This window comes from Cervus canadensis, chromosome 2, assembly GCF_019320065.1.
Source record: "Cervus canadensis isolate Bull #8, Minnesota chromosome 2, ASM1932006v1, whole genome shotgun sequence".
NCBI lineage: Eukaryota > Metazoa > Chordata > Mammalia > Artiodactyla > Cervidae > Cervus > Cervus canadensis.
This window is the reverse complement of record NC_057387.1, coordinates 17477838-17492349: the sequence shown is the minus strand read 5'-3', so window position 1 is coordinate 17492349 and position 14512 is coordinate 17477838. Positions and strand designations below refer to the sequence as shown.

General features: G+C 45.1%; 1 non-coding gene across 1 annotated transcript; it reads right to left on the bottom strand.

The window, feature by feature from the left end:
• Nucleotides 1–3359: 3359 nt before the first annotated feature.
• On the bottom strand, nucleotides 3360–3432 carry TRNAV-CAC. Its single transcript has one exon. It is a non-coding gene; the product is annotated as a tRNA-Val (tRNA).
• Nucleotides 3433–14512: the final 11080 nt, after the last annotated feature.

Sequence of the window (14512 nt, the reverse complement as noted above, 5' to 3'; positions counted from 1 at the left end):
TTTAGGGTTCCTTGCTTCCTCCAGAGCGAGGTCCCTGTGAGCATCCGAGCAGTTAGACCTCAGGATCCTGCAAGGAACGCACAGCTTTGGGCCGGAGTGCAGCGGTCACCCCTGCTGACTCTCCAGTTCTCAGAAGCTGCAGGAGCCAGGGCAGTTAGATGTCTCTGAGCCCCAGGCAACCCGACGGTTGGGTGGGGTGGACAAAATCCCACCTGGCTGCAGACCCACACCTCCGTGGCCCTTTTCACTGCTCCTGCGGTCACTGGGCTTGGCTCTTGGAAATGATCGACGCTTTAATCCTACCTGGAAACAAAGAGCCTTCCCCTCTCCTCTAAAGCGCCTGACCTGCATGCTCCTTTTGCAGCATCGCTTCACTGGCGTCGTCCCAGGCAAAGGGGTTTCTCAAGTTACTGCTGCTATAGCTTATTCTAGTCATCTAGTTTAAGTCCAAAACTTTCATCACACTTTCACATTTAGCAGGAAGAACAGCAAAGGCTGACATTCCCAGTCATCTGGCTGTTTGAAAATATCAAACGTTGGAGAAAGAAATGGCAACCCACTCCAGTATTCTTGTCTGGTGAATCCCATGGGCAGAGATGCCTGGTTACTACAGTTCATGGGGTCCCAAAGAGTCAGACACCACTTAGCAACTAAACAACAACATATAATAAGATTAGTTTTTCATCATTGTGGAAATGATGTTTTAACAATTGATTATCCATGCTACAAATGAAAAAGAAAGCATATCTTACAAAGAACAATGAGTCAATTGTATTTAGTGGCTCTAATTATGAAACAATATGTTAGAGGCAAACACAGAGAGGAGGAAGGCTTTACTGAGTAGGACATGGACCCCTGAAAGAGAGTAAGCCAACTGTACAAAGATTTAAATAAATTTCAGCATGGCAAAAGGTGCCAAAAAGATGTAATATACAACTGGCAGAAAATCACAACATGTATGAATGAATATGTCCTTTAAGAACAGAGTGCTAGGACACATACAAAGCTGTCAGGGAAATAGGCAGTGCATACCAAGAGGTGTGTCATACTTGAAGAACTCTAATAAAGAAAATGTGTTAGGCTCTTAACCCCCTTGGTCAGAAAATTACAGCTATATAACCAATTTTGACCTCAGATGGACTAAAATCTAACCTGGTTAATAGGCTGTACCTTTATCAGTGTGGAAAACAGGAGGCTGTTCATCACAACCCCTGTAGTGTATCTCCTCTGGTTTGGGATGGCAATGTGGCATGGCCTGTCCACTCTATAAATGTGTGTGCCTTTTGAAACAGTACTTCTAGATCTAGGAGCTTCATCCACTGGAATGTATAGACACAAATGTAAAGAAAAGAATATACTGAACATCAACGCTGGCCGAGTTTCGCTTCCTGGCCTGTATTGAATTCGTTTGCCGACCAGGCCCGGTATAAAGCCGCGGAGGGATCAGGGTGGGTCCTCGCAGATCTCACGGTTGTGTATTCCTCCCTTACTGTACTTGAGATTCTTCTTGAAGGACAGCTTTTTTTTTTTTTTACCTTTCATAATGTTTGAAATGCCTTTTATTTGACCTTTTAAATTATCCGGTTCAACAGGTCATGGAGCGCGAATTTTAACCTTGGACAGCAGAGAGGTAAAGGCGGTTTTCCCAGAAAACAGGTGTCTGGAGAGGTTTTTGGTTTCACCTCACAGGGCACAGAGTTTCTTCTTGCTGAAAGACTTTAATGCAATGTTGTCTGTGTGTTGTCTGTCTCTGGTTTCCTTTAGAAGTAAAGGGTAACAAGTTTGGGGATGCATTTGCGTTCCCTCCCGCAGGGGTTTTTCTTCTTTTCTCAGTGCGGGGGTCACCGCGTTTTCTTCCGGTCTGAGGTTCAGGGGCACCGACCCGAGGGAGGCGCGGGCCGCGTGCGCACCGGCCCCCAGGCCGCGGGGCTCCGCCTGGTTCCGCGTGGACTCCGACTGCAATCGAGGGTCCGACCGCGCAGCAGCATCCTCACCAGCGCTGGAGCCTGAGTCCCCAAAGAGGCCGACTTGAAAGCAGCTTTAGATGGGGACATTTCATGAGCTTTCCCCTGCTTTCCTCCCCTCCATGTCCGTTTTCACCTTCCAGGTCCAGCCAGAGGAGCGGATTCGCGGTCTTTGCAGTTGCATCCGGCGCTGCCGTCCCATGTCTACTGGACCAGGGGACGGTGGTCGTTTCCCGGACGGGGTGGAGGGACAGCGGGTGCCCGAGGGACCACAGACACACGGCTCCCTGCAGCCGCAAGGGAAGGCGCGGGACTCCAAAATCGGCGAAAGGATTGGCTGAGGGACCCGGCCCTGCCCCTGCCCATGAGGCCGGGCCCAGAAGAGGGAAGCCGCCCAGCACGGAGCCTAACTGCCGCCCACCGCCCCCCCCCCACCCCCCATCCTCATCCGAGCTTCAGGGTGAGGGAGCCGAGTGTTCCACTGATTTCCCGCCTTTATCAGGAGAGTCGTTTACACAAATCCAGAGTATAGAACAAGAGGGCCTGTGTAGACCAAAGTCCACATGGACCGAGAAGCAAACACAAAGTCCTAACTGGACGTGGGGTCTGACGAAAGCCCTGCATCAGAGACTACTCTTGGTCTGAGCGCGAGGAAGCTGGCGTGGTCCAAGGCGGGAACAGGGCAGGTGTCGTAGGTCATAGGGGAAGAACTGGAATCCAGGTTTGGTGAGAGGCTCTCTTTCTGAACCTGTTTACTTGTGAAGGGGGGCCACTTGGCTCTCAGGCGGTGGTGAGCAGTCCATCTACTCCCTGATCTCTGACCTGACTCCAGGCCCCACCCTGATAATGGCGGGAGGACAGGCTGCTTTTCCTCTTGATGAGCTCAATTTGCAGAACCTGACCCTCTTCACCTTTGGGTCTTTGACTCCAGCCTGCGGTGTAGAGTTGAATTCGTTCTCTTTTGTCCTGTTACAGAAATCAGACTGTCCTATCTGTGTGCTGGGGCGAGGGAAAGCTAAGTGTCTTCACAAGGGATGAACTTCTTGGTTTTCAGAGACATAACAAGTGTCAGCGGGAATAGACGATGTAGGGCCTAGATGAAAAGGTGAGGGGATTTCAGAAGGTAAAGGTATCCTTAAGTCAGCCTTGTCCTGTGCCCTCCTTGAATTTACTGACTGTGGCTTGTTCTGCAACGTGACTCAGGGCAGAGAAAGAAAGGCTGGTTCTAGGGCCAATGGGGCTTTCAGGTGGTAAGGAACTCCTCCCAAGCTTCTTGGGTTAAGGAAAATGCAGGTGCACCCACTGCCACACCTTCCACCTTTCTTTGTAATTTCTTGAATGGGAATGTAAATCTCGGAGGCGGGAGGGGGGGGGGGAGGGGATGGAGAGGAAATCTGTTTCCACCCGGTTTCGAACCGGGGACCTTTCGCGCGTGAGGCGAACGTGATAACCACTACACTACAGAAATGAGGTCTGCATTGGAGTTTGACCCTATGTCCACCGAAATCTCAGGTTCTGCCGGCACTCTCCTGGTCACCAGTCCTTCAAACTGAAGAATGAACCTGGAACCACCAATGATCTCTCTAGCGAGGAGACTGCGGCTCCCAAGAGCCTCTGTTTTAGGGCTCCTTCCCTCCCCGGAAACCAGGACCCTCGGACCCCCACAGTCTGGCTTCCGCATCCCACACCCAGCGCAGTCTCCAGTCCCACTGCTATGCCTCTGCGGACTCCTCCGCTCCGGGAAGCCACGGGAGCTGGGATGGGTGGGGGTGGGGGGTATCTTCGTTTAAGAACCAGGCGACCCCGTCGCCCAGCAGTGTAGACCGCTCTCCTCCCGCGCTGCGGACCCGCCGCAGGTGGCCCTTTCCACCGCCCAGGCGTCGGCACTCTCAGCTCTCGAAAACGATCGATGTTTCGAATCCACCAAGGAGCCGTAGGGCTTGTTGTCCTGGCCCTCCCTCTGCTCCGAAGCGCCTGACCCCGCGGTCACCTTCTCCGCTGCGCTTCCCCGATATCCTCCCAGCCGAGTCCTGGGAGTGGGGCTGTGGGCGCCCCCAGTCCTGCTGCTGTGGTGTATGCTAATCTGCTATTATGCTAAACAAGTGAAACGTCATCTCGCTGTCACCTTTTAGCAGGTACTGTAACAAAGGCTGTGTTTTAGGGCATTTGGCCCTTTGACAGTATCGAACATCAACGGCTAGCCGATCAAATTTTCTTGGCCTGCGGTGAATTCAGTTGAAGATCTAGCCATCAGACCGTTATGAGCCGTAGGGGTTCAGAACCTGCCTGAAGATCCTAGAAGATGCTGAGATTCTTTTTAAAAGGGCAGTTTAATTCCAACTACTAGAACACCCCAAACTTCTTATTATTTGCCTGCTTAATTTTCCTGCTTAACAAGTCATGGAGTTGGAATTTTAACCGCAAAGTAGAGACAGTTATCAAAGAAAAGTTGTTCAGTTGCTAAGTCATGTCTGAAAGTAGTATCTGAAAAGTTTCCACCTTTGTCTCACCACAAAAAGACCAAGGGAAGAAAGCACTTCTTTTGTTGAAAGATACTATTTCCTCTTCCTAAGGACTTTTTGACATAAAGTTAAAGTAAAAGCTGAGGGGATATTCTTTTTTCCCCATCAGTTGCTTTTCTTTCCTTCTTTTCAAAAATACAGGTCTTTATTTGTCTACTTTCTTTTGTTTTTAATGGCTGCGCTTTGTTTTCATTGCTTTGCTGGGTCTTGGTAGTAGTGTGTAGCCCCGGCAACACTGTGGAATCTTCCAGGATTAGGGATCAAACCTGTATTGCCTGCATTGGCAGCTGGATTCTTAACTACTGGACCACCAGAGAAGTCCTCAGCAGTTAACCTTTTCTTGGTTCAATGATTTCCTCCATTGTTCACACCCACAGTTCACCACTGCCCCCACAAGACCAGAATAGATTGTTTGTTGGACATCCTGTTGCCGAGGTCGACCTTGTTCTCCTTTGGCTTAGTTTTCCAAGCTGTAAACGGGGACAGGAATTGACTCAGCAGCACCAGTAATTGGGATGACAGTTCCAGGTAAGGCAGACATCCTGACAGCTCTCATCATGAAATTTCATTACACTTTCCCCTTTTCCCTTCCCTCTCTGATCTATCACCCTGCTCTCCCACCTACTCAGAGGACAGGATTCTTCCTCCTCCTGCCTTGGAGGACCCTTTGGGGTCCCTTCTAGACAGCATAAAGGAAGTGGTTGCCCTTTCCTCTATAGGGGTGAAAGGGCTAAGGGCATCAAGGGAATCACAGGCTCACTTTTTAGACCCATCGGCACCTGTGCCTCAGGGGATCCTGGAAACCCCCAAAAAGCACTGCCTGAAGCTTCTCTGCAGGCGGAACAGGGATATGTGGAGTTCCTCAGTTAGAGGAGCAGCCCAAACAGTCCTCACATGTGTCCCTGGTTTCAGGGACAGGCCAGGAAAAAGCTGAAGTTGAGGACAGAGACAGAGAAAAGATACAAAGACAGGCTAACCCCATCATCCTGAGAGTTTCTGGAACCTAAGGTCTTGAGGGAGCTGAGGATCAAGTGTTAAATTGGTCTTCCCACTTTTATCAGATCTCATTTAGAGAACAGGAAAGGGTAGGATTGTGGAGAGCAAAGTCCAGACTTAACCAACAAGAAAACACATATTCCTGACAAATTAGATATGGGATTTGAGTAAAACATTGGGGTCAAACATCAGGGCTTCCCTGATGGCTCAGGTGATAAAGTATCTGCCCACAATGCAGGAGACCTGGGTTTGATACCTGGGTTGGGAAGATCTCCATAGCAACCCACTCCAGTACTCTTGCCTGGGAAATCCCATGGATGGAGGAGCCTGGTAGGCTACAGACCATGGGGTCACAAAGAGTCGGACATGACTGAGCGACTTCACTTTCTTTACTTTCCTTGGGGTCAAAAAGAACTCTATGTGGGATTTTTAACTCTAAGTATTGGAAGCATGGGAACAAAGAATTCCAACTAAGATAGAAACAGTAGGTGCAAAAGGTTGTTTTGTTTGTTTGTTTGTTTGTTTTTGTTTCTGAGGGGGGAACATCCGAAGTTCTTTTCTGGGCCCCTAGGCTCTAATTAAAAGAGATTTCCATCCACCCTGTCTCCATTCCCACATGAATCCCAGTCCTCCTCTTGTTGATTTTGGAATCTCGCTGCAGAATGTGGAGAGTCCTTATCAGTAATGCCATGGCCAGGGCCTTGCAGCTAGATCACTAACTTTCACCAATCTTCTGCCAACTTCCTCTTCTCATCAGGAAACACCCGGTAACCTCCTGTAAGAACCCTTAGGCTTTCAAACAAAGCATGGCCCAGGGCTAAGCTCACACACCTTAGGGTCACCTCCTACACAAGGACCTGTGACGTCTAAGGCGGGGGGGCGGGGGGGGGGTTGACACATGCTTGAAAAATACTGAAGACCTCTGAATAGAGCTTGTCCAGCACTGGGAAAGGAGTGGCCCCCTTTCAGTATGACTTTGTGGGTACTAGGAATGAATTCCTCTCTACTAAATACCTCTCCCACCTGATTTATGACTGAACATCTATAAGAGATGCAGAGACCTCTCTATGCACCTCAGGGTGAAAGGGGAAGCAAAAATGAAGATGCTTTTGTAAGGGAATGGACTTTTGTAACAAAAGGTATGTATTTATATCCATCACGGGAAAAAAGACAAAACCCTGACATCGTTTATATCATTATGAAAAACTCAGTTAATAGTGGGCATATTAAGATAGTCTTTTTCTCTCTAGAGAAAGTAAAATGTATTGTCTTGAGGGGGGATGGGCACTAGTGCTTAAACTCAGGAACCATGACAGGTGGACCTCGAATATGAGCAAGAGGGCCAATAAACTTGGACAACTAGATGAGCCTAAGTGACACCGTTCTGGAACTGTAATTAGCAAGAACATTTTAGAAAAGCTAAGATACTTCATCTTAAATAAGGAATTATATTATGTACATGTGCTTGCTGAAGGGTGGCAGAGAAGTTGTCATGATCCCTTCACTCTCTGCACTCTGGTTTGCCCAGGGTTCCTCAGCTTGCATACATGCCAGTGGGGGCCAGAGAAACAGAGGTGAGGTGTGGACCAGGGAGAATGCAAATGAACAAACACACCAGGGACATAAAACTTGGTCCCAGGAATGTGTTCAACCTAATCACTTTTTCAAAGTTAGTTCTTAGGGTCTGCCTGCAGAGATGATCTCAATTAGCCTAGACAGCGATGGTGAGCAGGTAGAAGGTACCAGAGCTTTACTATTCAGTCTTATGGTTGTCGGAGGTTATTCTCTTTGTATTGGGAGTACTCACTGGCTCAGTCTACATCAGAGTTGGTGTCCTGCACATCACACACAGAGGCATTGCTGCTGGAAGACTGGTGGGAGTCATGGCGACTGGAATGGTCAGATACTTTTCATCTAGTGAGTCCTCCGGGACTACATTCACTTCTTCCTCCTGGACCCCCATGCTGAGCCTGAGTGGGGGATGGAGAAGGAGGCAAATAAGACAGGAGATGAAAATAAGGCAACCAGCTTCAACCTGACAGCTGGTGCTCATCTGAAGCCCATGGAAGAGACACCGGTAACCAAAGCGACCATCCTTTCAGAGAGAAAGCATAGGATCCATTTCTGACTGGTGTTTCAGTGCACCTAGAGTTGGGGTAGGAGAGACAGCAGTAGGTGTTCCACATACTGACCTCATAACATGGGTGAGGAAGTAGACTCAATAACCTCTCTAAAATACACTCTGACACACAGGACACTCAGAGACCTAAATACTGGCTTTAAAGTGCTGTGGACAAATTTGTGTGTGTGTGTTAGTTGCGCAGTCATGTCCTATTTGTTGTGATCCCTTGACCAGGCTTCTCTGTCCATGGGATTCTCTAGGCAAGAATACTGGAGTGGGTTGCCATTTCCTTCTCCTGGGGATCTTCCAAACCCAGGGATTAAACCTAGCTGTCTCTTATTACAGGCAGATTCTTTATCATCTGAACCACCAGGGAAGCCCAAAATAAAAAGACCATGATACATTGGCCAGGAATCAAACCCCGGTCTCCCACATGGGAGGTGAGAATTCTACCACTGAACCACCAATGTCTCTATAAATATTGGCTTTAAAATGCTATAGACAAATTTAATACAATAGTATATGAAGGGTTCCACTGAACAGTGTCTCCTCAGGCAATGTAACCTCCTAGGGCTCTTGTAACTTTTAGATCTCTCTCTCTCTCTGAATATTTGATATGATTTATTTATTTTTCAAGGTATTTCTGGCTATAATCACCTATCAACATATCTCAAGACAACTGTGCAGAAACCAGATAGACATCTCACTTCAGTTTTTAATAATACAGATTTTTAGAAACTAGAGGCCATGGATCTCTGGTTGGTTTACTTTTAGGTCAGAATGCCTCTAGTTCAGGGGTCCCCAACCAGAGGGCCACAGACCAATACTGGTCCACGGCCTGTTAGGAACTGGGCCAACAGCTGGAGGTGAGTGTCTGGCAAGGAAGCAAAATGAAAGATTCATGTGTGCTGCAACTAAGACCCTACACAGCCAAATAAATAAACATTTTTTGAAAATGTCATTTCTCCTTAAACTTTTCATAGATTTAATGCAATGCCACTCAACATCCCAACAGGCTTTATTATAGATAATGACAAGCTCATTGTAAAATCTACATGGAAAAGCAAAGAACCTTGTTTTAGAGAGAACTACAAAATGATGATCCATAAGTTGGACTTCATAAAAAATAAGAAATTCTTTGCTCTGAAAGAGAATTAAAACAATGAAAAAATAAGCCACAGGTTGAGAGAAAATACTGACAAATCAAATATCTGTTATAGGACTTGTATCCAGAAATACAAAGAACTCACAAGACTCAATAATAAGAAGATAAGCAATTCAACTTTAAAATGGACAAAATAGTTGGACACTTACTTTTCCAAAGATGTATGGATGGTCAATAGACATGAGAAAAGGTCTTCAAAATCTTTAGTCACTAGGCAAATTTATTAAAACCACAACAATAGACAACCACACACCTGTTAAAAGACAAAAAGCCAAAGAGCAACAACCTGAAAATGTCAAGACCTGGCTTTGGGGAACAGCTGGAACTCTGACCATCACTCCAGGGAACGTGAAATGGTTTCACCACATTGGAAAACAGCTTGGCAGTTTCTTTTAAGTTAAACATACACTCACCATATGACCCAGCAATCCCACTCCAAGGTATTTATCCAAGCAAATTGAAGTGAAAATGTATTTTCACACAAAAATCTGTATGTGAATTTTAATAGCTATTACTCATAATTGCCTCCAACTGAAAACAATCTAAATGCCCATCAGTGGATGAATGAATTAACAAAAAGTGGTACATCTCTATCATGGAATAGCACTCAGCAATAAAAAGGAACAAACTACTGATACATTCTGGAGATTAAAAAAAAAAAAAATCTAAAGGGGCAGAAAACAGACCTAGTGGTTGCCAGGTACTTGGTTTGGAGGAAATGGTTAACTACAAAGAGGCACAATGGAATTTTTAGGAGTGATGGACCTGTTCTATATCTTGATTGTGGTGGTATACTTACCACATTTTTCAACGCTTACAGAACTAATACTACAGTGGTCATTTTATTAGATTATCAATTATTCTTAAAATCAAAAAGTGATTGGATGGCTGCTGCCTCCTGCCCCAGAGCCCATGATAACAGAGGCTGTTGTAACAATGTGGCCTCCATCCCTGTGTATTCTCCACTGTACTCACCAGTCCTGACATTGTCATGGTCCCCAGAATATGAAGTGAGAATCAGGTATACAGTAAGCACATAACAGACCTTTTATTTTAAAATTATAACTCAAATGTCTGATAGTAAGCTACCGATTCCAAAGGCATTCACTTCAAAGACAGCTATCTCAAAGAATCACATGGACAGCTACATAACAGATGGTGAGGCACACTGTCCCAACTCTGAAGTTTCTCTTGTTTTAGAGATCCCTGGCTGATTTAAATAACTGATGTTTGACCACTTCTTTTTCTTTCTGACACTTTAATTCCCTCTTTTCTGTTTTAAATTCACCAATAAAGAGTGAATCTATGAAACCCTAGGTACCCCATCGTCGACCCAAGGTAGGCAGAACCACTAGCCCAGCCTCTCTGCCTCTTGACCCTGACCTCACTGGGTGGCCCTGGGTGAGCCAAGCATCCTTCTGGAAGTGTGAGTGATATACCTTGTGTTTTTCAAAGTTCCATGGTGGTTGTTGCTCAGGTTTATCTTACAATCATAATAAGAACCACAAGGGTTGGTCCAGCCACAACTTTGGCTAAAAGGGAAATGTCTATGGAAGCTTGCCTCAGACCCAGGGGAGGACCCCTCAGGTATTTCTAGCTGATAGTATTACTGTCCTTTGGCTGAGACCAGCATGAAACAGCAGGACACCCAGCTACTATGTCACTCGAGGAATCATGGAGGCGAAGAGTCTCATGTGAGGCTAGAACCTCAGGAGGAACTAAGGGTCCTCAGAGCCTGTAAGACAACTTACCAGTGGTCAGTTTGCTGGCAAGTCTCTCTACCAGCTGGTTTCCTTGGGCCAGGAGCTCACAGAATTTCTGTCTCTGGAAGTAGGTAGGCCATGTCAGTGCTCCCGACGAGACTCTCAAAAATCTTGACTGTGTTCTTTGCAAGCTGTGTGAATAGATAACAGACACCTTTCCCTTCCTGTATCTTCTGGAGTTTCAGCTTCAGCATCAGTCTTTCCAAGAATATTCAGGACTGATTTCTCAAAAGGAATTCCCTAGGAAGAATACTTGCACAGGTTGTGTGACTTGCCTATAACAGAGGGAAAGAGGAAATAGCAGTGGATTTCATTCTTTCTCTCTTTTTTATTAGCTTCACTTTAAAAAGAAACCCTTTTAGTTCTTCACTTCAGCCCACATTCATTTCAATACCATATGCATCATCAAGCATTATGTAGACATTGCAGGGGCATGGGGGGAAGCCAGGTACAGAGTGTTGGACAGGTATATCTGGTATTAACTGAAAGGATGAAAAGAAAAATCAGTGAGAGGGTCAAGGTGAAGAGCATTCATTTGAATGACATGAAGATAAGCCATAATTATAATAAGCCTTTAAGAGTAATTAAAATTCTGAGTATCAATTGTATTACTCTATGTGGAATTTCACAGTTTTCTAATTACTTTTTTAAATATTTATTTATTTATTTGGCTGTACCAGGTCTTGGTGGCAGCATGCAGGATCTAATTCCCTGACCAGGGATCAAACCTGGGCCCCCGCATTGGGAGAACTGAGTCTTAACAACTGGACCACCAGGGAAGTCCCTCAAGTTTTCTAATTATTATACAAATATTTCTCATAGATTTCCAACTAGACTGTGAGCTTTGTGAGGCTAGAGACAGTGCTGTAGGACCCAACATACAGTAGACAATAAAGCATACACACCAGAATAGGCAATTGGTTAATTCTTAGAACCACATAATCCTAATGATAGACTAGACATTGATGGTCATCTACTCCATGTAATGTCTGAATCTCCTCACTACTAAGTGACCTTCTACAAACTGTCTTTCAAACTCTGTTCCTTAGAGTTCCTATAAAGTGTCAGAGGAGGTGAAGGCAGAGATTAGGGAGAAATAGGGTCTCCAGACCTAGGCCTCCTTCCATCAAGTATCTCCACTTTAGTGGCTCTGACACATTTGGGCTTCTCAGATTTCATCTTAACCGAGGTTAAAAGGCATCTTGAATGCTGCGATCTACCTTATATTTGAAACTCTCTAAGGTAGGGCCATGCTGGGCCTTTGTACTCTTCACACTCTGGGTAAACAGAAACGCTGTCTCAGGAGAAGCTGACCCTGCTGCTGTGGTCCAGCCTTCAAGGGAGAAGGTGGGGCCACCCCAGGACAGATGTCACCTGGGTACCAGGCTCTATGCAGGGATTCCCACATCTGATTCATTAGCCTCTCAGCTGTGAATCATTTGATTCCTCCCAAGTTAGAGCTGAGGAGAGAGAACATCAAAGAAGGTAAAATAACTTTCTCAAGATGATTCACCTGGAATGAAGCAAAGTCAGAGTTCAGATACGCTGAGTTGTGGCCCCAAATCTTGAGCCACTTTACCAAGCCTTGCAGCCTCTTAAGGAAAATAGGAACCTGGGCACAGAGTAGGAATTCCCTGTGTGTTTGGGAAGGCTCCAAGGACTGTAGAGCTGACAGTTCTCCCATGTTAAGAGTTGCAGTAATCCCCCTAATATTTCAAATATTTTAAAATTTATCTGGATTCAACTGTATAAAAAGGTACATGAAGAGAAAAATGTCTGAAAGATATATGCTCAAATGCTAAGGGTGTTGTGTTAAGTTGGAGGGAGAACTAATACACAGTGTTTGCCAAGGCCCTGTTGTAGTAGATTCTAGAGAATTACCCTGCAATCATCACCACTCCCTGAGGAGGTAGATACTAATCTTATTACCATTACAATGAGGAAATGGAGAAGATAAACAACTTGGGCTTGAACCCAGGAAGTCTGGTCCCAGGGCACATGCTCTTAATCTTTGCACTGTTACTTTTACATGAAAATGTTGGGTGATACCTTTCTTCTTCTACAGTTAAAAAAAAACAACTGTATTTATGATTATAATAAATGATTAAAAAAAAAAATAAAACACCTTCCATTCCCATACTTCGAAACTCTTCTTTTCACTTTTGTGATAACTAGGCTTTAATTTTTACTTTTTAGTCCATATCAGTAAGTTGGATAGCAAATTTTATCCCCCATTGGTTTATTGAAAAATAATGGTAGATATTTGATAACAAACTCAATTTCAGTGTCATTAAGAATTGTCCCCTTATATCCCTGTCCCTCTGGTGCCCTCACTCCCATGTTCTTTAGTCACTTTAATTCCAACACTCCCCTCAATTGTGAACAGGTTTGAGATGTTCCAATGGATTTCCAAAAGGAAAGACTGACTTTGGAGCAGGAAGCGGTAGCCTTTGCACTGACCTGGCCTGTTACTGAACTGCAGGCCTCATTCTCATTTTGGCCCTGTGTCCCAAAGTCCAGATCCTGGAGTTACTTTCTGTCTGCAAATCATATTCAGGGAAAGATAACAAAGGGGTGTTATGGATTCTCTAATTTCCTGGAAATAACCTCAATCTCACAAGAGTGTCAGGAATGGCTTCTTTAAACATATATGGGGAAAGGATCTTGCTGCCAACATCAGGACTTCCCTCTATGTGTGTTATTGATGTTCTCATCTCTAGATACCTGTGGTTTAGTTGGGAGCAGACAGCTTTAAGCTCCTTTAAGGTAGGCAGGATATTCTATCACTTCATTCACCCCTCATGCAGCTAGCACAGTGCTTTGCAAATGAATGAGCTGCAAAAATTTGAATTAATCCTAAGACATTTAAGCCAATGATATTATGTGTTTATAGAATCTGAAATGTATTCCTGGGAGAGAAAGGAAAGTTTAGTGCCTGAATGAGATCTTAGCCTCTATTCCTCCTACACTTCCATGGCAAACTTTACTCCTTTATGCCTCAGCATCCTCTGCAAAGTGAGGTTAAATTACCTGCTTCTACCTTTTTAGGAGTGTAGTAAGGATGAGTTTCGGAGAAGGCAATGGCACCCCACTCCAGTACTCTTGCCTGGAAAATCCCATGGACGGAGAAGCCTGGTAGGCTGCAGTCCACGGGGTTGCGAAGAGTCGGACATGACTGAGTGACTTCACTTACACTTTTCACTTTTATGCATTGGAGAAGGAAATGGCAACCCACTCCGGTGTTCTTGCCTGGAGAATCCCAGGGATGGGGTCTCACAGAGTCGGACACGACTGAAGTGACTTAGCAGTAGCAAGGATGAGATTATTTTGATGAAGGAGGGAAAAGAAGTCTGGAGCTTGTTTAGTTTCTATGGGAGAAGATGGACAATCATTTATCACCATGGTGACTGTGACCCCAAGTACTTAACTGTATTTCTGCAATTGGTTGGCAAGGGAGTAAGCAGTAGCTTGGGACATGGGGAATTTCTCTGTGACGTCTCAAAAGTCCTGTTTGCTTTTTTCCAGCTGGGAGTGCAAGTACTTGTTGGTTTCCAGGATGTGCATTTCAGGAACTCCTGAAAGAGACCTAGGAATCCATGTTTTGCTGGGATGAAATCTTTATTCCATCTTTTAAGACTAGGACAGTAAATTACAATTTATGTGCCTCAAATTTTCCACTTTAAATAAGAGATCAATGCTTAGTATTTGCTCTATCAATTATGTTATTAGAGAAACTATCATCATAGTCATTCTCTGCATAATTTTTGACAAAGGCATTTCTTCATGGTTTGTGTATTATTTGGTTTCATGATTATGAATTTGCTGCAGCCATCGTTATTGTACACTTACCACTGACCACTAGTGCAGGTATTTCTATGGCCTAGAGAATGAGATAGTTAGATAGCATCACTGACTCAAGGTACATGAGTCTGAGCAAATTCTGGGAGATAGTGAAGCGCAGGGGATCCTGGCATGCTGCA